The sequence below is a fragment of the Stegostoma tigrinum genome, chromosome 3 (genome assembly GCF_030684315.1).
Source record: "Stegostoma tigrinum isolate sSteTig4 chromosome 3, sSteTig4.hap1, whole genome shotgun sequence".
NCBI lineage: Eukaryota > Metazoa > Chordata > Chondrichthyes > Orectolobiformes > Stegostomatidae > Stegostoma > Stegostoma tigrinum.
In genome coordinates, this window is record NC_081356.1 from 129,878,933 (window position 1) to 129,900,332 (window position 21,400).

The window sequence follows — 21,400 nt, forward strand, 5'->3', positions numbered from 1 at the left end:
GGGGAGGGGGGGAGGGAGGGAGGTGGGGGTGAAAGCGGGAGGGAGGGAGGGAGGGGGGGTGAAAGCGGGAGGGAGGGAGGGGGGGTGAAAGCGGGAGGAGGGAGGGGGGGGTGAAAGCGGGAGGGAGGGAGGGGGGGGGTGAAAGCGGGAGGGAGGGAGGGAGGGGGGGTGAAAGCGGGAGGGAGGGGGGGGTGAAAGCGGGAGGGAGGGAGGGGGGGGTGAAAGCGGGAGGGAGGGAGGGGGGGGTGAAAGCGGGAGGGAGGGAGGGGGGGTGAAAGCGGGAGGGAGGGGGGGGTGAAAGCGGGAGGGAGGGGGGGGGTGAAAGCGGGAGGGGGGGGGTGAAAGCGGGAGGGGGGGGGTGAAAGCGGGAGGGAGGGGGGGGTGAAAGCGGGAGGGAGGGAGGGGGGGGTGAAAGCGGGAGGGAGGGGGGGGGGTGAAAGCGGGAGGGAGGGGGGGGGGTGAAAGCGGGAGGGGGGGGTGAAAGCGGGAGGGAGGGAGGGAGGGGGGGGTGAAAGCGGGAGGGAGGGGGGGGGGTGAAAGCGGGAGGGGGGGGTGAAAGCGGGAGGGAGGGAGGGGTGGGTGAAAGCGGGAGGGAGGGAGGGAGGGGAGGGTGAAAGCGGGAGGGAGGGAGGGGGGGTGAAAGCGGGAGGGAGGGAGGGGGGGTGAAAGCGGGAGGGAGGGAGGGAGGGAGGGAGGGGGGGAGTGAAAGCGGGAGGGAGGGAGGGGGGGTGAAAGCGAAAGCGGGAGGGAGGGAGGGGGGGTGAAAGCGGGAGGGAGGGGGGGGGGGTGAAAGCGGGAGGGAGGGAGGGAGGGGGGGGTGAAAGCGGGAGGGAGGGAGGGGGGGGTGAAAGCGGGAGGGAGGGAGGGGGGTGAAAGCGGGAGGGAGGGAGGGAGGGGGGTGAAAGCGGGAGGGAGGGAGGGAGGGGGTGAAAGCGGGAGGGAGGGAGGGGGGTGAAAGCGGGAGGGAGGGAGGGGGGGGGTGAAAGCGGGAGGGGGGGGTGAAAGCGGGAGGGAGGGAGGGAGGGGGGGTGAAAGCGGGAGGGAGGGGGGTGAAAGCGGGAGGGAGGGAGGGAGGGGGGGGTGAAAGCGGGAGGGGGGGTGAAAGCGGGAGGGAGGGAGGGGGGGGTGAAAGCGGGAGGGAGGGGGGGGTGAAAGCGGGAGGGAGGGAGGGGGGGTGAAAGCGGGAGGGAGGGAGGGGGGGAGGGAGGGAGGGGGGGAGTGAAAGCGGGAGGGAGGGAGGGGGGTGAAAGTGGGAGGGAGGGAGGGGGTGAAAGTGGGAGGGAGGAGGGGGTGAAAGAGGGAGGGAGGGAGGGAGGGGGTGAAAGAGGGAGGGAGGGAGGGAGGGGTGAAAGAGGGAGGGAGGGAGGGAGGGGGTGAAAGTGGGAGGGAGGGAGGGAGGGAGGGGGTGAAAGTGGGAGGGAGGGAGGGGGTGAAAGTGGGAGGGAGGGAGGGGGTGAAAGTGGGAGGGAGGGAGGGGGTGAAAGAGGGAGGGAGGGAGGGAGGGGGTGAAAGAGGGAGGGAGGGAGGGAGGGGGTGAAAGAGGGAGGGAGGGGTGAAAGAGGGAGGGAGGGAGGGAGGGGGTGAAAGTGGGAGGGAGGGAGGGGGTGAAAGTGGGAGGGAGGGAGGGGGTGAAAGTGGGAGGGAGGGAGGGGGTGAAAGTGGGAGGGAGGGAGGGAGGGGGTGAAAGTGGAGGGAGGGAGGGGGTGAAAGTGGGAGGGAGGGAGGGAGGGGGTGAAAGTGGGAGGGGGAGAGGGAGGGGGTGAAAGTGGGAGGGAGGGAGGGAGGGAGGGGGTGAAAGTGGGAGGGAGGGAGGGGGTGAAAGTGGGAGGGAGGGAGGGGGTGAAAGTGGGAGGGAGGGAGGGGGTGAAAGTGGGAGGGAGGGCGGGGGTGAAAGTGGGAGGGAGGGCGGGGGTGAAAGTGGGAGGGAGGGCGGGGGTGAAAGTGGGAGGGAGGGCGGGGGTGAAAGTGGGAGGGAGGGCGGGGGTGAAAGTGGGAGGGAGGGCGGGGGTGAAAGTGGGAGGGAGGGCGGGGGTGAAAGTGGGAGGGAGGGCGGGGGTGAAAGTGGGAGGGAGGGCGGGGTGAAAGTGGGAGGGAGGGCGGGGGTGAAAGTGGAGGGAGGGCGGGGGTGAAAGTGGGAGGGAGGGAGGGAGGGAGGGAGGGAGGGAGGGGGAGGGCGGGAGGCGGGAGGGCGGGAGGGCGGGAGGGCGGGAGGGCGGGAGGGAGGGGAGGCGGAGGGAGGGCGGGAGGGAGGGCGGGAGGGCGGGAGGGCGGGCGGGAGGGCGGGCGGGAGGGCGGGCGGGAGGGAGGGAGGGCGGCGGGAGGGCGGGAGGGAGGGAGGGCGGGCGGGAGGGAGGGAGGGGGGGGTGAAAGCGGGAGGGAGGGAGGGAGGGAGGGAGGGGTGAAAGCGGGAGGGAGGGAGGGAGGAGGGAGGGAGGGGGGGGTGAAAGCGGAGGGGGGGGTGTAAGCGGGAGGGGGGGGGTGAAAGCGGGAGGGGGGGGGGTGAAAGCGGGAGGGGGGGGGTGAAAGCGGGAGGGGGGGGGGTGAAAGCGGGAGGGGGGGGGTGAAAGCGGGAGGGGGGGGGTGAAAGCGGGAGGGGGGGGGGTGAAAGCGGGAGGGGGGGGGTGAAAGCGGGAGGGGGGGGTGAAAGCGGGAGGGGGGGGGTGAAAGCGGGAGGGGGGGGGTGAAGCGGGAGGGGGGGGTGAAAGCGGGAGGGGGGGGGTGAAAGCGGGAGGGGGGGGTGAAAGCGGGAGGGGGGGGGGTGAAAGCGGGAGGGGGGGGTGAAAGCGGGAGGGGGGGGTGAAAGCGGGAGGGGGGGGTGAAAGCGGGAGGGGGGGGGTGTGAAAGCGGGAGGGGGGGGGGTGAAAGCGGGAGGGGGGGGGGTGAAAGCGGGAGGGGGGGGGTGAAAGCGGGAGGGGGGGGGTGAAAGCGGGAGGGGGGGGTGAAAGCGGGAGGGGGGGTGAAAGCGGGGGGGGGGTGAAAGCGGGAGGGGGGGGGTGAAAGCGGGGGGGGGGGTGAAAGCGGGAGGGAGGGAGGGAGGGAGGGAGGGAGGGTGAAAGCGGGAGGGAGGGTGAAAGCGGGAGGGAGGGAGGGAGGGAGGGAGGGAGGGGTGAAAGCGGGAGGGAGGGAGGGGTGAAAGCGGGAGGGAGGGAGGGAGGGAGGGAGGGGGGGGTGAAAGCGGGAGGGAGGGGGGGGGTGAAAGCGGGAGGGAGGGGGGGGTGAAAGCGGGAGGGAGGGGGGGGTGAAAGCGGGAGGGGGGGGGGGTTGAAAGCGGGAGGGAGGGGGGGGGTGAAAGCGGGAGGGAGGGGGGGGGTGAAAGCGGGAGGGAGGGGGGGGTGAAAGCGGGAGGGAGGGGGGGGGGGTGAAAGCGGAGGGAGGGGGGGGTGAAAGCGGGAGGGAGGGGGGGGTGAAAGCGGGAGGGAGGGGGGGGGTGAAAGCGGGAGGGAGGGGGGGGGTGAAAGCGGGAGGGAGGGGGGGGGTGAAAGCGGGAGGGAGGGGGGGGGTGAAAGCGGGAGGGAGGGGGGGGGTGAAAGCGGGAGGGAGGGGGGGGTGAAAGCGGGAGGGAGGGAGGGGGGGAGGGAGGGAGGGAGGGGGGGAGGGAGGGAGGGAGGGGGGGAGGAGGGAGGGGGGAGGAGGGAGGGAGGGAGGGGGGGAGGAGGGAGGGAGGGAGGGGGGGAGGGAGGGGGGGGGGAGGGAGGGAGGGAGGGGGGGAGGGGGGGATGGGGGGAGGGGGGGAGGGAGGGAGGTGGGGGTGAAAGCGGGAGGGGGGGGGGGGTGAAAGCGGGAGGGGGGGGGGGGTGAAAGCGGGAGGGAGGGGGGGGGGGTGAAAGCGGGAGGGAGGGGGGGGGGGTGAAAGCGGGAGGGAGGGAGGGGGGGGGGTGAAAGCGGGAGGGAGGGAGGGAGGGGGGGGTGAAAGCGGGAGGGAGGGGGGGGTGAAAGCGGGAGGGGGGGGGGGTGAAAGCGGGAGGGAGGGAGGGGGGTTGAAAGCGGGAGGGAGGGAGGGGGGGGTGAAAGCGGGAGGGAGGGAGGGGGGGGTGAAAGCGGGAGGGAGGGAGGGGGGGGTGAAAGCGGGAGGGAGGGGGGGTGAAAGCGGGAGGGAGGGGGGGGTGAAAGCGGGAGGGAGGGGGGGTGAAAGCGGGAGGGAGGGGGGGGGGGTGAAAGCGGGAGGGGGGGGGTGAAAGCGGGAGGGAGGGGGGGGTGAAAGCGGGAGGGAGGGAGGGGGGGGTGAAAGCGGGAGGGAGGGGGGGGTGAAAGCGGGAGGGAGGGGGGGGGTGAAAGCGGGAGGGAGGGGGGGGGTGAAAGCGGGAGGGGGGGGTGAAAGCGGGAGGAGGGAGGGGGGGGTGAAAGCGGGAGGGAGGGGGGGGGTGAAAGCGGGAGGGGGGGGGTGAAAGCGGGAGGGAGGGAGGGAGGGGGGGGTGAAAGCGGGAGGGAGGGGGGGGGGTGAAAGCGGGAGGGGGGGGTGAAAGCGGGAGGGAGGGAGGGGTGGGTGAAAGCGGGAGGGAGGGAGGGAGGGGAGGGTGAAAGCGGGAGGGAGGGAGGGGGGGTGAAAGCGGGAGGGAGGGAGGGGGGGTGAAAGCGGGAGGGAGGGAGGGGGGGTGAAAGCGGGAGGGAGGGAGGGAGGGAGGGAGGGAGGGAGGGGGGGAGTGAAAGCGGGAGGGGGAGGGGGGGTGAAAGCGGGAGGGAGGGAGGGGGGGGTGAAAGCGGGAGGGAGGGAGGGAGGGGGGGGTGAAAGCGGGAGGGAGGGAGGGGGGGGGTGAAAGCGGGAGGGAGGGAGGGGGGTGAAAGCGGGAGGGAGGGAGGGGGGTGAAAGCGGGAGGGAGGGAGGGAGGGAGGGGGGGGTGAAAGCGGGAGGGGGGGGTGAAAGCGGGAGGGGGGGGTGAAAGCGGGAGGGGGGGAGGGAGGGGGGGTGAAAGCGGGAGGGAGGGGGGGTGAAAGCGGGAGGGAGGGAGGGAGGGGGGGGTGAAAGCGGGAGGGGGGGGTGAAAGCGGGAGGGAGGGAGGGAGGGGGGGTGAAAGCGGGAGGGAGGGAGGGGGGGTGAAAGCGGGAGGGAGGGAGGGGGGGAGTGAAAGCGGGAGGGAGGGAGGGAGGGGGGTGAAAGCGGGAGGGAGGGAGGGGGGGGTGAAAGCGGGAGGGAGGGGGGGTGAAAGCGGGAGGGAGGGGGGGTGAAAGCGGGAGGGCGGGGGGGTGAAAGTGGGGGGGTGAAAGTGGGGGGGTGAAAGTGGGGGGGTGAAAGTGGGGGGGTGAAAGTGGGGGGGCGGGGGGGGGTGAAAGTGGGGGGGCGGGGGGGGTGAAAGTGGGGGGCGGGGGGGGTGAAAGCGGGGGGGTGAAAGTGGGGGGGCGGGGGGGTGAAAGTGGGGGGGCGGGGCGGGTGAAAGTGGGAGGGCGGGGGGGGTGAAAGTGGGAGGGCGGGGGGGGTGAAAGTGGAGGGCGGGGGGGGTGAAAGTGGGAGGGCGGGGGGGGTGAAAGTGGGGGCGCGGGGGGGGTGAAAGTGGGGGGGCGGGGGGGGTGAAAGTGGGGGGGCGGGGGGGGTGAAAGTGGGGGGGGCGGGGGGGGTGAAAGTGGGGGGGTGGTGAAAGTGGGGGGGGCGGGGGGGTGAAAGTGGGGGGGCGGGGGGGGGTGAAAGTGGGGGGGCGGGGGGGGTGAAAGTGGGGGGGCGGGGGGGGGTGAAAGTGGGGGGGGCGGGGGGGGGTGAAAGTGGGGGGGGCGGGGGGGGTGAAAGTGGGGGGGGGTGAAAGTGGGGGGGTGAAAGTGGGGGGGGGGTGAAAGTGGGGGGGGGGTGAAAGTGGGGGGGGTGAAAGTGGGGGGGCGGGGGGGTGAAAGTGGGGGGGCGGGGGGGTGAAAGTGGGGGGGCGGGGGGGGTGAAAGTGGGGGGGCGGGGGGGGGTGAAAGTGGGGGGGCGGGGGGGTGAAAGTGGGGGGGGCGGGGGGGGGTGAAAGTGGGGGGGGCGGGGGGGGTGAAAGTGGGGGGGCGGGGGGGGTGAAAGTGGGGGGGGTGAAAGTGGGGGGGTGAAAGTGGGGGGGCGGGGGGGGTGAAAGTGGGGGGGCGGGGGGGTGGAAAGTGGGGGGCGGGGGGGTGAAAGTGGGGGGGCGGGGGGGGTGAAAGTGGGGGGGCGGGGGGGGGGTGAAAGTGGGGGGGCGGGGGGGGTGAAAGTGGGGGGCGGGGGGGGGTGAAAGTGGGGGGGCGGGGGGGGTGAAAGTGGGGGGGGGTGAAAGCGGGGTGAAGTGGTGGGTGTGGGGGTGAAGTGGGGAATGGTGGGGGGTGAAGTGGGGAATGGTGGGGGGTGAAGTGGTGGGGGGTGAAGTGGTGGGGGGGTGAAGTGGTGGGGGGGTGACGTGGTGGGGGGGTGACGTGGTGGGGGGGTGACGTGGTGGGGTGACGTGGGGGGGTGAAGTGGGGGGGCGGGGGGGGGTGAAGTGGGGGGGCGGGGGGGGGTGAAGTGGGGGGGCGGGGGGGGGTGAAGTGGGGGGGCGGGGGGGGGTGAAGTGGGGGGGCGGGGGGGTGAAGTGGGGGGGCGGGGGGGGGTGAAAGTGGGGGGGCGGGGGGGGGGTGAAAGTGGGGGGGCGGGGGGGTGAAAGTGGGGGGGCGAAAGTGGGGGGGCGGGGGGGGGTGAAAGTGGGGGGGCGGGGGGGGGTGAAAGTGGGGGGGCGGGGGGGGTGAAAGTGGGGGGGCGGGGGGGTGAAAGTGGGGGGGCGGGGGGTGAAGTGGGGTGGGTGAAGTGGGGGGGGTGAAGTTGGGGGGGTGAAGTTGGGGGGGGTTGAAGTGGTGGGGGGTTGAAGGGGTGGGGGGGTTGAAGGGGTGGGGGGGTTGAAGTGGGGGGGGTGAAGTTGGGGGGGGTTGAAGTGGTGGGGGGGTTGAAGTGGTGGGGGGGTTGAAGTGGGGACGTGGGGAGTGGTCGGAGTGGGTTGAATTGGGGTGGGGTGGGTGAAGTGGGGATGAGGTTGGTGGTGGGGGGTGGTCAGGGTCGGGCTGGGGCTGGGGCTGGTGGGGGGTGGGGGGCGGGGAGCCCGGGGTTCGCTCACTCACCGTTTCCAGGGAGACAGCCCGCTCCCGGAGACCCGACACAACCACGCTCCAGGCCCAAACCGGCCTCGTGTCAAAGGTCACAACCCCGGAGCGACGTGACATCACCGCGCCAGGGTTTCCGCTCGCGGGTTGTGCCGAATCGAAGGCTGCCATCTTTGATGCTGGCGAGAATAAAGCCGGCTGTCGCTTAAAGTGGTATCAGAGATAATGGGAACTGCAGATGCTGGAGATTCCAAGATAATAAAATGTGAGGCTGGATGAACACAGCAGGCCCAGCAGCATCTCAGGAGCACAAAAGCTGACGTTTCGGGCCTAGACCCTTCATCAGAGAGGGGGATGGGGGAGTGGGGGAGGGAACTGGAATAAATCCATTTATTCCAGTTCCCTCTCCCCATCCCCCTCTCTGATGAAGGGTCTAGGCCCGAAACGTCAGCTTTTGTGCTCCTGAGATGCTGCTTGGCCTGCTGTGTTCATCCAGCCTCACATTTATTATGTCGCTTAAAGTGGTTTGTGAGCTCCCCGCTTGCACAGCAACAATACCCTGTCTCTCTATAACACTTTTAACTTTCGTTAAACGTCCAAAAACGCATTTTCTCGGAGCACTGTCAAACACTGTTGTAATTCAACCATATAAGATGGTAAGATAGATTTATATATATATATTTTATATATATTAACCTATGGGATACTGTCTCTCTGGCTGGACTACCATTTATTGCCCTGAGAAGCTGGTGATGATCTGCCTTCTTAAACCATGTGCAGTGGGTAGACCCACAGTGTCGTTCGAGAGGGAATCCCAGGGTTTTGACCAGCAACACTGAAAGAACGGTGGTATAGGATTGTGCAGTGCCTGAGGGAGAACTTGTAGGTTGTGGTGTTTCCGTGTATCTGCTGACCACGATCTTCTACTAGTTTGGAAGATGTTTTAGACGGGTTGTCGGTGAATTGATGATGACCAAAATCTTAGTCAAAGAAATAGATTTAAAAGGAATTTTCCAAAAACAAAATGGGTTTAGCACCTAGGCAGCTAAAGACACATAACCAACGCTGCAGCACATAAAACCAGGTGCAAAAGAAGCCATAATTAGAGAAATGCTGAGTTATTACAAAGCTTATGTATTGAGTCCTCCCCTCAAAATGCTGCATTTTGGTTTACAGACTTTATTGATCCACTCAAACAAACAGAATCTTGAATTGTTCCAAAGTATTAGGAATATGAGGAAAAAAGTGGTTGGTAGGAAAGAACAGAAACATTCTGTCACTGTAAAACAGATATCAGGTTTTGATCACATTGCTGTTTGTGTGAGCTTGACCTTCTCAAGTTGTCATGATGTTTTCTACAGTGACGACTTAAACGTTGTTCCTTCATTTAAGAAGGGCAAAAGGGATAATCCGGGAAATTACAGGCTGGTGAGCATTTTCTCAAGGGTAGCGAAATTATCAGTGAAGATCCCTGGGGTAAGATTTCCTCACATTTGGAAATATACAAATTTATTAACGATGGCAGCATAGCTTTGTGCAGGGAAGGTCATGTCACACAAACCTGATTGAGGTTTTTTTTGTGGAAGTGACAAAGATGATTGGTGAAGGCATGGCAGTAGATGTTAACCAAATGGACTCCAGCAAGGCCTTTGACAAGACCCCTGAGGGCATGCTGATAAAGAAGGTAAAGTCACATGGGATCCACGGTGGGCTGGAAGGTGAATACAGAACTGGCTCAGTCACAGAAGACAGACAGTAACTGTGGAAGTCTGTGGCTAGATCAATGCCGGGATCCCTGTTGTTTGTAACATATATAAATAATTTGGAGGAGGGTACAGCTGGCTTGATTAATAAGTTTGCAGATGATACAAAGGTTGGGGGAGCTGTGGATAGTGAGGAGTACTGCCAGAGTGTAACCCAGGATATAGAGAGGCTGGACAGTTGGGCAGAGAAATGGCAGATGGGGGTTAATTGGGACAAATGGAAGGTGATGCATTTTGGAAGATCTAATGCAGGAGGGAAATATACAGTAAATATAGGACCCTTAGCAGCATCAACATATAGAAAGATGAAGGTATTTAGGTTGAATTTCTACTTTATTTCTTTATTTTTCTAATTTATAACTAACATTTTGTACCTAAAAAGGTGCTAGAAATGGCGACTTTCTACACTTTTGCTGTACTCATGTATCCCTGTACTTGAGTATACATGACAATAAGTCTAATTCTAAAAGTAATGAACGGTGATGAGTAAAAACAAATGTTTGGTTGCCAGAAATCAAAGTTTGGCATTATGAGATGACACAGTGTAGAGCTGGATGAACACAGCAGGCCAAGCAGCAACTTAGGAGCACAAAAGCTAGCGTTTTGGCCTAGACCCTTCATCAGAAAAGGGGAATGGGGAGAGGGTTCTGAAATAAATAGGGAGAGAGGGGGAGGCGGATCGACGATGGATAGAGGAGAAGAGAGGTGGAGAGGAGACAGACAAGTTAAAGAGGCGGGGATGGAACCAGTAGAGGTGAGTATACTTGGGGAGGCAGGAAGGGGATAGGTCAGTCGGGGACGACGGACAGGTCAAGGGGGTCGGATGAGGTTTGGAGGAAGGAAATGGGGGTGTGGTTTGAGGTGGGAAGGGGGATAGGTGAGAGGAAGAACGGGTTAGGGAGGCGGGAACGAGTTATGCTGGTTTTGGGATGCGAGAGGAGATAATGGGAACTGCAGATGCTGGAGAATCCAAGATAACAAAGTGTGGAGCTGGATGAACACAGCAGGCCAAGCAGCATCTTAGGAGCACAAAAGCTGATGTTTCAGGCCTCGACCCTTCATCAGAAAAGCTTTTCTAAGATGCTGCTTGGCCTGCTGTGTTCATCCAGCTCCACACTTTATTATTTTGTTTTGGGATGCAGTAGGGGGAGGGGAGATTTTGAAGCTTGTGAAATTCACATTGATACCTGTGGGCTGCAGGGTTCCCAAGCAGAATATGAGTTGCTGTTCCTGCATCCTTGTGGCACTGCAGGAGGCCCAGGATGGACATGTTGTCTGAGGAATGGAAGGGGGAGTTGAAATGGTTTGCGACTAGGAGGTGCAGTTGTTTATTGCGAACTGAGCTTAGGTGTTCTGCAAAGCAGTCCCCAAGGCTCTGTTTGGTTTCTGACAAGAGTGGGGACGGAAAAATGTCTTTGGTGGGGTCTGATTGCAGATGGTGGAAGTGTCGGATGATGATGCGTTGGATGCGGAGGTTGGTGGGGTGGTACGTGAGGATGAGGCGGATTCTCTTTTGGTGGTTATTGCGGGTACGGGGTGTTAAGGATGAGTTGCAGGAAATGGGGGAGACATGGTTGAGGCTATTCTCGGCCACTGCTGGGGGAAAGTTGCGGTCCTTGAAAAATGAGACTTCTGAGATGTACAGGAGTGGAATGCCTCAACCTGGGAGCACGTGCGGCAGTGGTGAAGGAATTGGGAAAAGGGGATGAATTTTTGCAGGAAGGTGGGTGGAGGAGGTGTATGCTAGGTAGCTGTGGGAGTCGGTGGGCTTGAAATGGATATCGGTTTCTAGGTGTTTGCCTAAGATAGAGACAGAGAGATCCAGGAAGGTGAGGGATGTGTTGGAGATGGTCCAGGTGAACTTGAGGTTGGGGTGGAAGGTGTTGGTGAGGTGGATGAACTGTTGGAGCTCCTCGTGGGAGCAGGAGGCAGTGCCGATACAGTCATCTCCCTCGTCCTCACGTACCACCCTACCAACCTCTGGATCCAAAGCATCATCCTCTGACACTTCCGCCATCTGCACTATGACCCCACCACCAAAGACATTTTCATCCCCGCTCTTGTCTGCTTTCCGGAGGGGCAACTCTCTCCGTGACTCCCTTATCCACTCCACACTCTCCTCCAACACCACCATACCCGGCACTTTCCCCTGCAACCGCAGGAAATGCTACACTTGCCCCCGCACCTCCTCCCTCACCCCCATCCCAGGCCCCAAGAAGACTTACCACATCAGGCAGATGTTCACCTGCACATCTGCCAATGTGGTGTACTGCATCCGCTGTTCCCGTTGTGGCCTCCTCTACATTGGGGAAACCAAGCGGAGGCTTGGAGACCGCTTTGCAGAACACCTCCGCTTGGTTCGCAATAAACAACTGCACCTCCCAGTCACGAACCATTTCAACTCCCCCTCCCATTCCTCAGATGACATGTCCATCCTGGGCCTCCTGCAGTGCCACAATGATGCCACCCGTAGGTTGCAGGAACAGTAACTCATATTCCGCTTGAGAACCCTGCAGCCCAATGGTATCAATGTGGATTTCACCAGTTTCAAAATCTCCCTTTCCCCTACTGCATCCCTAAACCAGCCCAGTTCGTCCCCTCCCCCCACTGCACCACACAACCAGCCCAGCTCTTCCCCCCACCCACTGCATCCCAAAACCAGTCCAACCTGTCTCTGCCTCCCTAACCGGTTCTTCCTCTCACCCATCCCTTCCTCCCACCCCAAGCCGCACCGCCATCCACCTACTAACCTCATCCCACCTCCTTGACCTGTCCGTCTTCCCTGGACTGACCTATCCCCTCCCTACCTCCCCACCTATACTCTCTCCACCTATCTTCTTTACCCTCCATCTTTGGTCCGCCTCCCCCTCTCTCCCTATTTATTCCAGTTCCCTCTCCCCATCCCCCTCTCTGATGAAGGGTCTAGGCCCGAAACGTCAGCTTTTGTGCTCCTGAGATGCTGCTTGGTCTGCTGTGTTCATCCAGCCTCACATTTTATTATCTTGGATTCTCCAGCATCTGCAGTTCCCATTATCTCTGATAGTAAAAACAAATGTTTGGTTGCCAGAAATCTCAGTTTGGCATTATGGGATGACACAGTGTGGAGCTGGATGAACACAGCAGGCCAAGCAGCATCTTAGGAGCACAAAAGCTGACGTTTCGGGCCTAGACCCTTCATCAGAAAAGGGGAATGGGGAGACGGTTCTGAAATAAATAGAGAGAGAGGGGGAGGTAGACTGAAGACGGATAAAGAAGAAGATAGGTGGAGAGGAGAGTATGGGTGGGGAGATAGGGAAGGGATAGGTCAGTCCGGGGAGGACGGATAGGTCAAGGAGGCAGAATGAGGTTAATAGGTAGGAAATGGAGGTGAAGAGGTCGAGGGAGGGTAGGAGGCCTGGGGTGGCACCCAGGAGGAGGACTTGTGTTGGAGGCGGAAGAAGGGATCAGTGGAGGGAGAGTTAGGCTCACGGTTGGAGAAGTAAGCGTGGAGGTGGGAGGTGGTGGAAAATCTGCTCAATGTCCAGACATGACTGGTATTCATTGATGTGTGGATGGAGGGGGACAAAGGTTGCTGAGGAGAGAATATAGGGTCACTAAGATAATTTAACCACTTGGATTCTGCTTCTGCAGTGATTAACCAGCAAGAAGCTGAGTCACATAAACAAAAAGCTACACTCAGATTGTAAAATGTGAGGCTGGATGAACACAGCAGGCCAAGCAGCATCTCAGGAGCACAAAAGCTGACGTTTTGAAGGGTCTAGGCCCGAAACGTCAGCTTTTGTGCTCCTGAGATGCTGCTTGGCCTGCTGTGTTCATCCAGCCTCACATTTTATTATCTTGGAATTCTCCAGCATCTGCAGTTCCCATTATCTCTCTCTCCCCTACACTCAGATTGTATTTTCAATCTAGAATCATAGGTTACTACACTGAAAGTTCTTCAACAAAGAAGCTCATTTGCATCTCCAAAAGAGCTATGCAACTCATCCTCCTCTTCTATTCTTTGCCCATGGCCTTGTAAATATTTCACCTTCAAGTGTTTATCAGTTGTATTGTATCAGCTTCCTTGGCTAACCTGATGGAGTCAGAGTCTACAATGTAGAAACAGGCCCTTCAGCCCACCATGTCCATGCTGAGCAATGAATACCAAACTATACTAATCCCATCTACCTGCAACTCGTCCAGTTACTATGCCCTGGCATTTTAAGTGCTTGTCTAGATACTTCTTAAATGTTCCCTATGAATGGAAAGTCATAGACAAGGTGTGTGAGGCCAAAACAAAGAGCAAAATATACGATAGTCACTAAAACTCCAAGGTGACTTGGGGCAGCACAGTGGCTGTGTGGTTGGCACTGCTGCCTCACAGCACTGGGGACCCGGGTTTGATTCCACCTTTGGGTTACTGTCTGTGTGGTGTTTGCACATTCTTCTGTGTCTGTATGGGTTTCCTTTGAGTGCTCTGGTTTCCTCCCACAGTCCAAAGATGTGCAGGTCAGGTAGATTGGGCGTCCTAAATTACCCATAGTGTCCAGGGATGTGCTGGCTAGGTGGATTAGCCATGTGGATTGCAGGATGACAGGGCTGGTCTGGGTCGGTGTGGACTTGATTGGCCAAAAGCCTGCTTCGCACTGTAGGGATTCTACGAAGCCATTCTATGGGAAACATCTTCCCCCCTCCATCCCCGCCTCCCGCCAAGAGAATGTTGATCTTGCTGGTACAGGGAGTTGTGATGAATAACAGATGCATTTGAAGGGAAGCTTGATGGACTCATGACTGAAGAAGATAATAAATTGTTTGGACAAAATGAAAAGTAGTGGCAGGGTCGGGGGGGAGTAAAATAAATACAAAGTGCCGCAGAAACTCAACAGGCACAATCCAGGACAAAACAGTCCCTCGCTGGGCAGGTCATCCATCATTTTGAACAGTCACTCCCTTTTTCACTGACCCAGGACGGCAACACCATCAACAAGGTGCACTGAAGTAACTTGCGAAGGCCTCTTATACAGCCCTTTACAAACAAATGATCTCCAGAAGGACAAGTGTGGCAGGAGCTTGGAAACACCATCATTTGCATGTTCCTCCCACAAGCCACATATTGTCTTAACTTTGGAACTGTATCACCGTTCCTTCACTGTCACTGCATCAAAATGCTGGAACTCCCTCCCCAGCAGCGCTATGGTTGTCTGTATGTCACACAGAATGCTGCTGTTCCAGGTTATCACCACCTTCTCAAGGGCAGTTAGGATGGACAATAAATGCTGGCCTAGCCAGTGGCACTCATCTCTCCTGAATGAGTATAAAAGAAACCTGTACACAGAGAAAAAGTATTTGTTGGAGTCCAATATGACACCTGTTTGGGACATGAAGAGGCCCAGGCATAAACAAACTTGGAGCAGTGAGACCCAAAAGCTTGTTCCCATGCTGCCAATTCTAGGTAATTTGGTGACTCCCAGCCTCATGAGGTTTTGCCTTTCCTGAAATGCATGAAATGCATTTTAACAAAATCAACTGCATTCATTTTAATCCCACATGCTAGTCACAGAGTTTTACAGCACAGAAAGAGGCCTTTTGACCCATTGTATTGCTGATCAAGTACCAATTTATTTCAATACTATTTTCTAACACTTGGTCTGTAGCTTTGCACTTCAAGTGTTCATCTAAATACTTTCAAAATGTTGTGGATTTGTGATACCTCTCACCTTCAGAGTAAATGTATCTTTTCTCAAATCCTCTATAAATTTCCTGCCCCTTATCTTAAAGCTACACCCCCAGATTATTGATCTCTCCATTGTGTGGAAAGGTGTCTTCTTATCTATGTCCCTGTACACAGATCCCCCTTAGCCTTTCTCTTATCCAGGTAAAACAATTCTAGGTGTAGAGCTGGATGAGGCCAGGCAGCATCAGAGGAGCATAGAAGGCTGACGTTTTTTACCTGAAATATTTTTTCTGAAGAAGGGTCCCGACCCAAAACGTCAGCTTTCCTGCTCCTCTGCTGCTGCTTGGCCAGCTGTGTTTGTCCAGCTCCGCACCTTGTTGTTCTCAGACTCTCCAGCATCGGCAGTTCCTACTTTCTCCACCCTTTCTAGGCTGTCTTCACAACTGCATTGATCCAGGCTAGGCAACATTTTGACAGTTTGGCCTCCTTATCTGAGGAAGAATGTCTTGGCCCTAGTGGGAGTGCAATGAAAGCTTTTCAGACAGATTCTTGCCATGGTAGAACTGATGTGTGAAGAGAAATGAATTCAGTTAGGATTGTATTCACTGGAGTTCAGAAGAACTGGCGGGGGTGAGGTTTGGGGGGGTTGGGGAGATCCTACAGAAACCTATAAAATTCTAACAGGACTGCTTGGTTTAAATGCAGGAAGGATGTTCCTGATGACCAGGGGTAACGGTCTGAGGATATAAGGTAGGCCATTTGGGACTGAGATGAGGAGAAATTTCTTCATCCAGAGAGTGGTGAGCCTGTGGAATTGCATGTTACAGAAAGTATTATCTCTGAGGCCAAAGTTTTGAATGTTTTCGAGTAGATAGATTTTGGTGCTTAGGGCGAAAAGGATCAAAGGGTGTGGGGAGAAAGTGGGAACAGGTGACTGAGTTGGATGATCAGCCATGATCATACTGAATGGGGCAGCAGACTTGAAAGGCCGAATGGCCTAATGCTCCTGTTTACTATCTTCCTATAAAATCTGTTCTGCACCCTGTCTTACGTTGTCACATCCTCACTATAGTGTAGTAACCGGAACAGCAGAGTGCTCCAGCTTTAGACTCGCTAACGTTTTGACATCCTGTACCTACTTTAGTTACAGTTTTGCAAAATTACTTTCAAATCTGTGCTCAGTCCAAAATGTGCCTCTTCCAAACAAACAGTTACAATGAAAAACACTGCATTGAGGTTTTTCAAACAGCCCGTCAGGTTGGAAACGCGTTGCAGCAGTCAAACGCATGCGTTCAGCGTGTTTTGGGAAGCAAGGGTGAAATTTGACACTGCTTCCTCATTTCCTCTTCAGATTCCACGGCAGAGAAAATAAAACCCTCGGATCACAAAACTCAGTCCGACCGGGAAGCAGAGACCAAGCGAGCGAGCCAAGAGTTTGCAGCTGGACGGTCGAGGGAAGGAGTTTCGCCCAGTCCCTGTGGGGGAGAGAGAGAGAGAGAGCAGGTAGAGGCAGGGAGCTGCCAAGGGCTCGGCTATACGGCATCTCCCCGGAGGGGACAGCTCCCGGTCTCCCGGGACACCCCCGGCAGCTTCCCTGTGCGCGGGACATCCCAGCAGGATACTGAATTACATGATCAACCTTGAATGAATTGAATGGCAGAACAGGTTGGAGGGGCCAAATGGTCTTCTCTTGCTCTATTTTCTATGTTACTCTGGATGAACATAATCTGGTTGATCGGACATTCGTCCTTAGAAGTAAGCTCCCGAAGCCTGCTCTGCCACTCTCCGTGCTCTGGTTCTGATTTTTGACAGTCTGGCCATACTATTCGGTGCCAGTGACTTGAGTTTGGATTTCATAGCATTATACAATTCTTACAGTTCTCCCAGCTTCCTTTCACTGACACCATCTTTTGCTGTTCAAGCTATAGGCCTCTTCACTTGATGTGGACCCTCTACTTGCAGGGGACAAGGTTCTTGTCTGGCCAAATCCTTAACAGGCTGATGGACTGGCATTCTAGCGCTTCCCCGTGAGACGTCAGATGGGCAGGTAAGATGTTGCAAGGCCCCTGTACTGGATTTTACATGTGCCCCAGCCTCGAAGCCAGCGCAGGGCAGGGCTTTCAACTCAAATAGGTTGTTTCTCCTCGGGGAGACTCTAGGTCCAGATGGCATAATCTCAGAATAAGGGGTCGCCCTTTCAAGACAGAGATGAGAAATTTCCTCTTTCAGAGAGTTGTTGGTCTGTGAAGTTCTTTGCAGAGGATTGTTGAGACTGGGTCAGTAAGTCTTAAAGCTGAGATAGATTTTTAATCAGGAAGGGAATCAAGAGTAATGGGGGGAAAAAAGCATAATGTTGGAGGAGACTTGATGGGCTGAAAGGCCTGCTTCTGCTCCCATGCCTTATGGTCTGGTCTACCTTTGTGGCACTGTTCTCTGGGATGAGAAGTTAAACCTAGGCCATAGCCATTCTCTCAAGTGAATGAAGATAACAAAAGATGGTTTAAAAAAAATCCCCACAACAATGTCCAAAGAGGAGCAGCGGAGTTTATCTTGGTGCCTGCACTAATATTTATCACTAAAACAAATGGCCATTTATCACATTACTGTCTTTGTGAGGGGTTGCTGTGTGCATTTATTTGCATCTTTACAGCGTCTTCTGTGAAATGCAAGATTCCAAATGCTTCACTGAATTGCAGTTAAATAAAACTTCCCAACAAGTCACATAACCAGATATTAGGACAGATGACTATAGGCTTGCTCAAGTCTTCAGGGGGCTTTAAAGGAGGAAAGAGAGGTTGAGTGTTGGAGAGGCTTAGGGAGTGAATTCCAGAGCTTGGGTTTCTGGGACAGATAGTGGTACTTAAGGATTTAAAATGGGGGACACTCATTTAGCCAGAATCAGAAATGCATAGAGATTTTGGAAAATTGTTGGAACTACTGGAGAGCACAGGTGATGAGGGGGTCCCAAATAAAATGGACGCAAATGTGAACGTTTTGCTGGAAATGGGAGCTTGTGTAGGTCAGTGAACATAATGGTGCTGGGTGATCAGGACTCAGTGAAGTATCTAGAGAGAGCAGTCAGAGCTGAGCTAATGTTTACAAAAGGTTTAGGGTTATCCTGCGGGTTGTTAGCCGTTCAGTAGTCATTCATAACTTGTTGAATGTGACTCAGCAAATGCCTGAAAGCTGACAAGGATCCAAAAGAAAGGTGGGAATTGTTCTCATGCAGCTCCTTATTAGGACCAGTAATAAAAAAAAGTGTTACTTTGAAAACAATATTAAATATATACTGTATTTGAAAGAGTGAAGCAAATAGCAGGAAGAAGTGGAAAACGCAGGGGAGCATGACTCATTGGATAGAGATAATGGGAACTGCAGATGCTGGAGAATCCAAGATAATAAAGTGTGAAGCTGGATGAACACAGCAGGCCCAGCAGCATCTCAGGAGCACAAAAGCTGACGTTTCGGGCCTAGACCCTTCATCAGAGAGGGGGATGGGGTGAGGGTTCTGGAATAAATAGGGAGAGAGGGGGAGGCGGACCGAAGATGGAGAGAAAAGAAGATAGGTGGAGAGGAGAGTATAGGTGGGGAGGTGGGGAGGTGGGGAGGGGAAAGTGGGAGGGCGGGGGGGGGTGAAAGTGGGAGGGCGGGGGGGGGGTGAAAGTGGGAGGGGGGGTGAAGTGGGGGGGGGGTGAAGTGGGGGGGGGTGAAGTGGGAGGGGGGGGTGAAGTGGGAGGGGGGGTGAAGTGGGAGGGCGGGGGGGGTGAAAGTGGGAGGGCGGGGGGGTGAAGTGGGAGGGGGGGGTGAAGTGGGAGGGGGGGGTGAAGTGGGGGGGGTGAAGTGGGGGGGGTGAAGTGGGGGGGGGGTGACGTGGGAGGGGGGGGGGGAAGTGGGAGGGCGGGGGGGGGGGAGTGCGGTTGCAGGGGAAGGTGCCGGGTGTAGTGGGGTTGGAGGGCAGTGTGTCCACCCACCCTCCTGCGAAAATTCCATCCCCTATTCCCAATTCCTCCACCTCCACCGCATCTGCTCCCACGATGAGGCATTCCATTCCCGCACATCCCAGATGTCCAAGTTCTTCAAGGACCGCAACTTTCCTCCCACAGTGGTCGAGAATGCCCTTGACCGCGTCTCTCGCATTTCCCGCCACACATCCCTCACACCCCGCCCCCGCCACAACCGCCCAAAGAGGATCCCCCTCGTTCTCACACACCACCCCACCAACCTCCGGATACAACGCATCATCCTCCGACACTTCCGCCATCTACAATCCGACCCCACCACCCAAGACATTTTTCCATCCCTACCCCTGTCTGCTTTCCGGAGAGACCACTCTCTCCGTGACTCCCTTGTTCGCTCCACACTGCCCTCCAACCCCACCACACTCGGCACCTTGCCCTGCAACCGCAGGAAATGCTACACTTGGCCCCACACCTCCTCCCTCACCCCTATTCCAGGCCCCAAGATGACTTTCCACATTAAGCAGAGGTTCACCTGCACATCTGCCATTGTGGTATACTGCATCCATTGTACCCGGTGTGGCTTCCTCTACATTGGGGAAACCAAGCGGAGTCTTGGGGACCGCTTTGCAGAACACCTCCGCTCGGTTCGCAATAAACAACTGCACCTCCCAGTTGCAAACCATTTCCACTCGCCCTCCCATTCTTCAGATGACATGTCCATCATGGGCCTCCTGCAGTGCCACAATGATGCCACCCGAAGGTTGCAGGAACAGCAACTCATATTCCGCTTGGGAACCCTGCAGCCCAATGGTATCAATGTGGACTTCACCAGCTTCAAAATCTCCCCTTCCCCCACCGCATCCCAAAACCAGCCCAGTTCATCCCCTCCCCCCACTGCACCACACAACCAGCCCAGCTCTTCCCCTCCACCCACTGCATTCCAAAACCAGTCCAGCCTGTCTCTGCCTCCCTAACCTGTTCTTCCTCTCACCCATCCCTTCCTCCCACCCCAAGCCGCACCTCCATCTCCTACCTACTAACCTCATCCCACCTCCTTGACCTGTCCGTCTTCCCTGGACTGACCTATCCCCTCCCCACCTCCCCACCTATACTCTCCTCTCCACCTATCTTCTTTTCTCTCCATGTTCGGTCCGCCTCCCCCTCTCTCCCTATTTATTCCAGAACACTCACCCCCATCCCCCTCTCTGATGAAGGGTCTGGGCCCGAAACGTCAGCTTTCGTGCTCCTGAGATGCTGCTGGGCCTGCTGTGACTCATTGGGTAGCTCCTTTGGAGAAGGAGAACAGACATGATGGGTCAAATAGCCTGACGTAAGAAGGTGTAGAGCTGGATGAACACAGCAGGCCAAGCAGCATCAGAGGAGTAGGAAGGCTGACGTTTCGGGCCTAGGCCCTTATTATGTCAGATTCTCCAGCATCTCTAGTTACTACTGTCTCTGGGTCAAATAGTTTCCTCTTTTGTAAAATTCTATGACATCCCTTTATCTACAAAGCTCAGTATTCTTTCAAATTAATACTATACATTTGTAAAATGTATGAATTAGCAGGAGTAGGTCATTCAGCCCCTCAAGCCTGTTCTGCTATATAATAAGATCACGGCTGACCTGATTGTCACCTCAAATGCATATTTCCTGCCTACCCACAATGACCTTTCATGCCCATGCACATCAATAATCTCTACTGCTGCCTTAACATTATTCAGAGTCTGCCTCCACTACCTTTTGGAGGAAGAGAGACCCAAAGACTTGCGATCTTCAGACAGAAAAAAAATCCTCCTCACCTCTGTCTTAACTCTCTCTCCTCCTTTAACGCCCCCAGAAGACTTGAGCAAGCTTATAGTCATCTATCCTAATATCTATGTGACTTGGTGGGAAATTTTATTTGATTGCAATTCAGTGAAGCATTTGAATCTTGCATTATACAGAAGACACTGTAAAGATGCAACTAAATGCACACAGCAGCTCCTCCACAGCCAGACAATTAGGGCCTCAGTAGGAGAGCATTAATGCATAATGTTTGATTACACTGTGATAATGTACCTTACTCCTGTGCCAGAAGTTTTAGGTTCAAGTCCCACCTGCCCTGGGGCTGTGTTGAATTATATCTGAGCAGTCTGATTAGAAATATATTTTTAATGCATTATGCAGGAGGATACCATTCAGAGATCTCTCTGATCAAGGTTCTAGGCCCGAAACGTCAGCTTTTGTGCTCCTGAGATGCTGCTTGGCCTGCTGTGTTCTTCCAGCTTCACACTTTGTTATAATGTGATAAATTACCATTTGTTTTAGTGATAAATATTGGTGTAGGCACCGACATAAACTCCTCTGCTCCTCTTCGAACATTGTTGTGGGGATCTTTTAATTTAAGACAGAGGTGAGGAGGATTTTTAAATTTTATTTTAAACCAGTTCTTTCTTTAAAAAAAACTACTTGGATCGCCCAATGTGAGAAAGAGTGGAGGAGGCTTTCATTGTGTTCCATGTGTTGTGCTCTTGGCTGCAAACCCTGCATTCTTGAGTGGACAGAAATCACTCAGTCGCAGACACAAGCCAGTGCCAGACAATTAGGGCCTCATTAGGAGAGCATTAATGCATAATGTTTGATTACACTGTGATAATGTACCTTACTCCTATGCCAGAAGTTTTAGGTTCAAGTCCCACCTGCCCTGGGGCTGTGTTGAATTATGTCTGAGCAGCCTGATTAGAAATATATTTTTAATGCATTATGCAGAAGGGTACCATTCAGTCATCATTCCTACAGCACATTTCCTTCAGACCCATGCTGTCATACCACCCTACATCTTCAAATATTTATCCATATCTCTGTTGAAAGCTGTAAGTGGATTCTATTTCTGTTTCCTGTTTCTTGGAGTATAAAACGTATTTTCCCCCCTTTCGAGGAGCTGGTAACAATCTTAACTTACTGCCCATTCGTCACTAACTTGCCGCCATTTAAAAGATTGCGATAAATCTGTCAAAGGTTTTCAATTTTTCCATCAGATTTTC

General features: G+C 56.4%; 2 protein-coding genes across 3 annotated transcripts in view; one reads left to right on the top strand and one right to left on the bottom strand.

Annotated features, from left to right (window-relative positions):
- nop14 (NOP14 nucleolar protein homolog (yeast)) overlaps positions 1-7,134 on the bottom strand; it is a 103,691-nt gene extending 96,557 nt beyond the window's left edge. The window contains exon 1 of the mRNA XM_059644895.1: positions 7,021-7,134. The gene's annotated coding sequence lies outside the window, so the exon portion shown is untranslated. The remainder of the gene's footprint in view (positions 1-7,020) is intronic.
- Positions 7,135-15,567: 8,433 nt separating this feature from the next.
- Positions 15,568-21,400, top strand: part of mfsd10 (major facilitator superfamily domain containing 10) — a 51,743-nt gene continuing 45,910 nt past the window's right edge. Inside the window, exons 1-3 of one of the 2 annotated variants that reach the window (XM_048528275.2) lie at positions 15,568-15,675; positions 15,770-15,921; positions 16,341-16,465. The gene's annotated coding sequence lies outside the window, so the exon portion shown is untranslated. Of the gene's footprint in view, positions 15,676-15,769; positions 15,922-15,993; positions 16,174-16,340; positions 16,466-21,400 lie in introns of those variants that run through there. The other variant, XM_059644902.1, reaches the window with a different exon arrangement.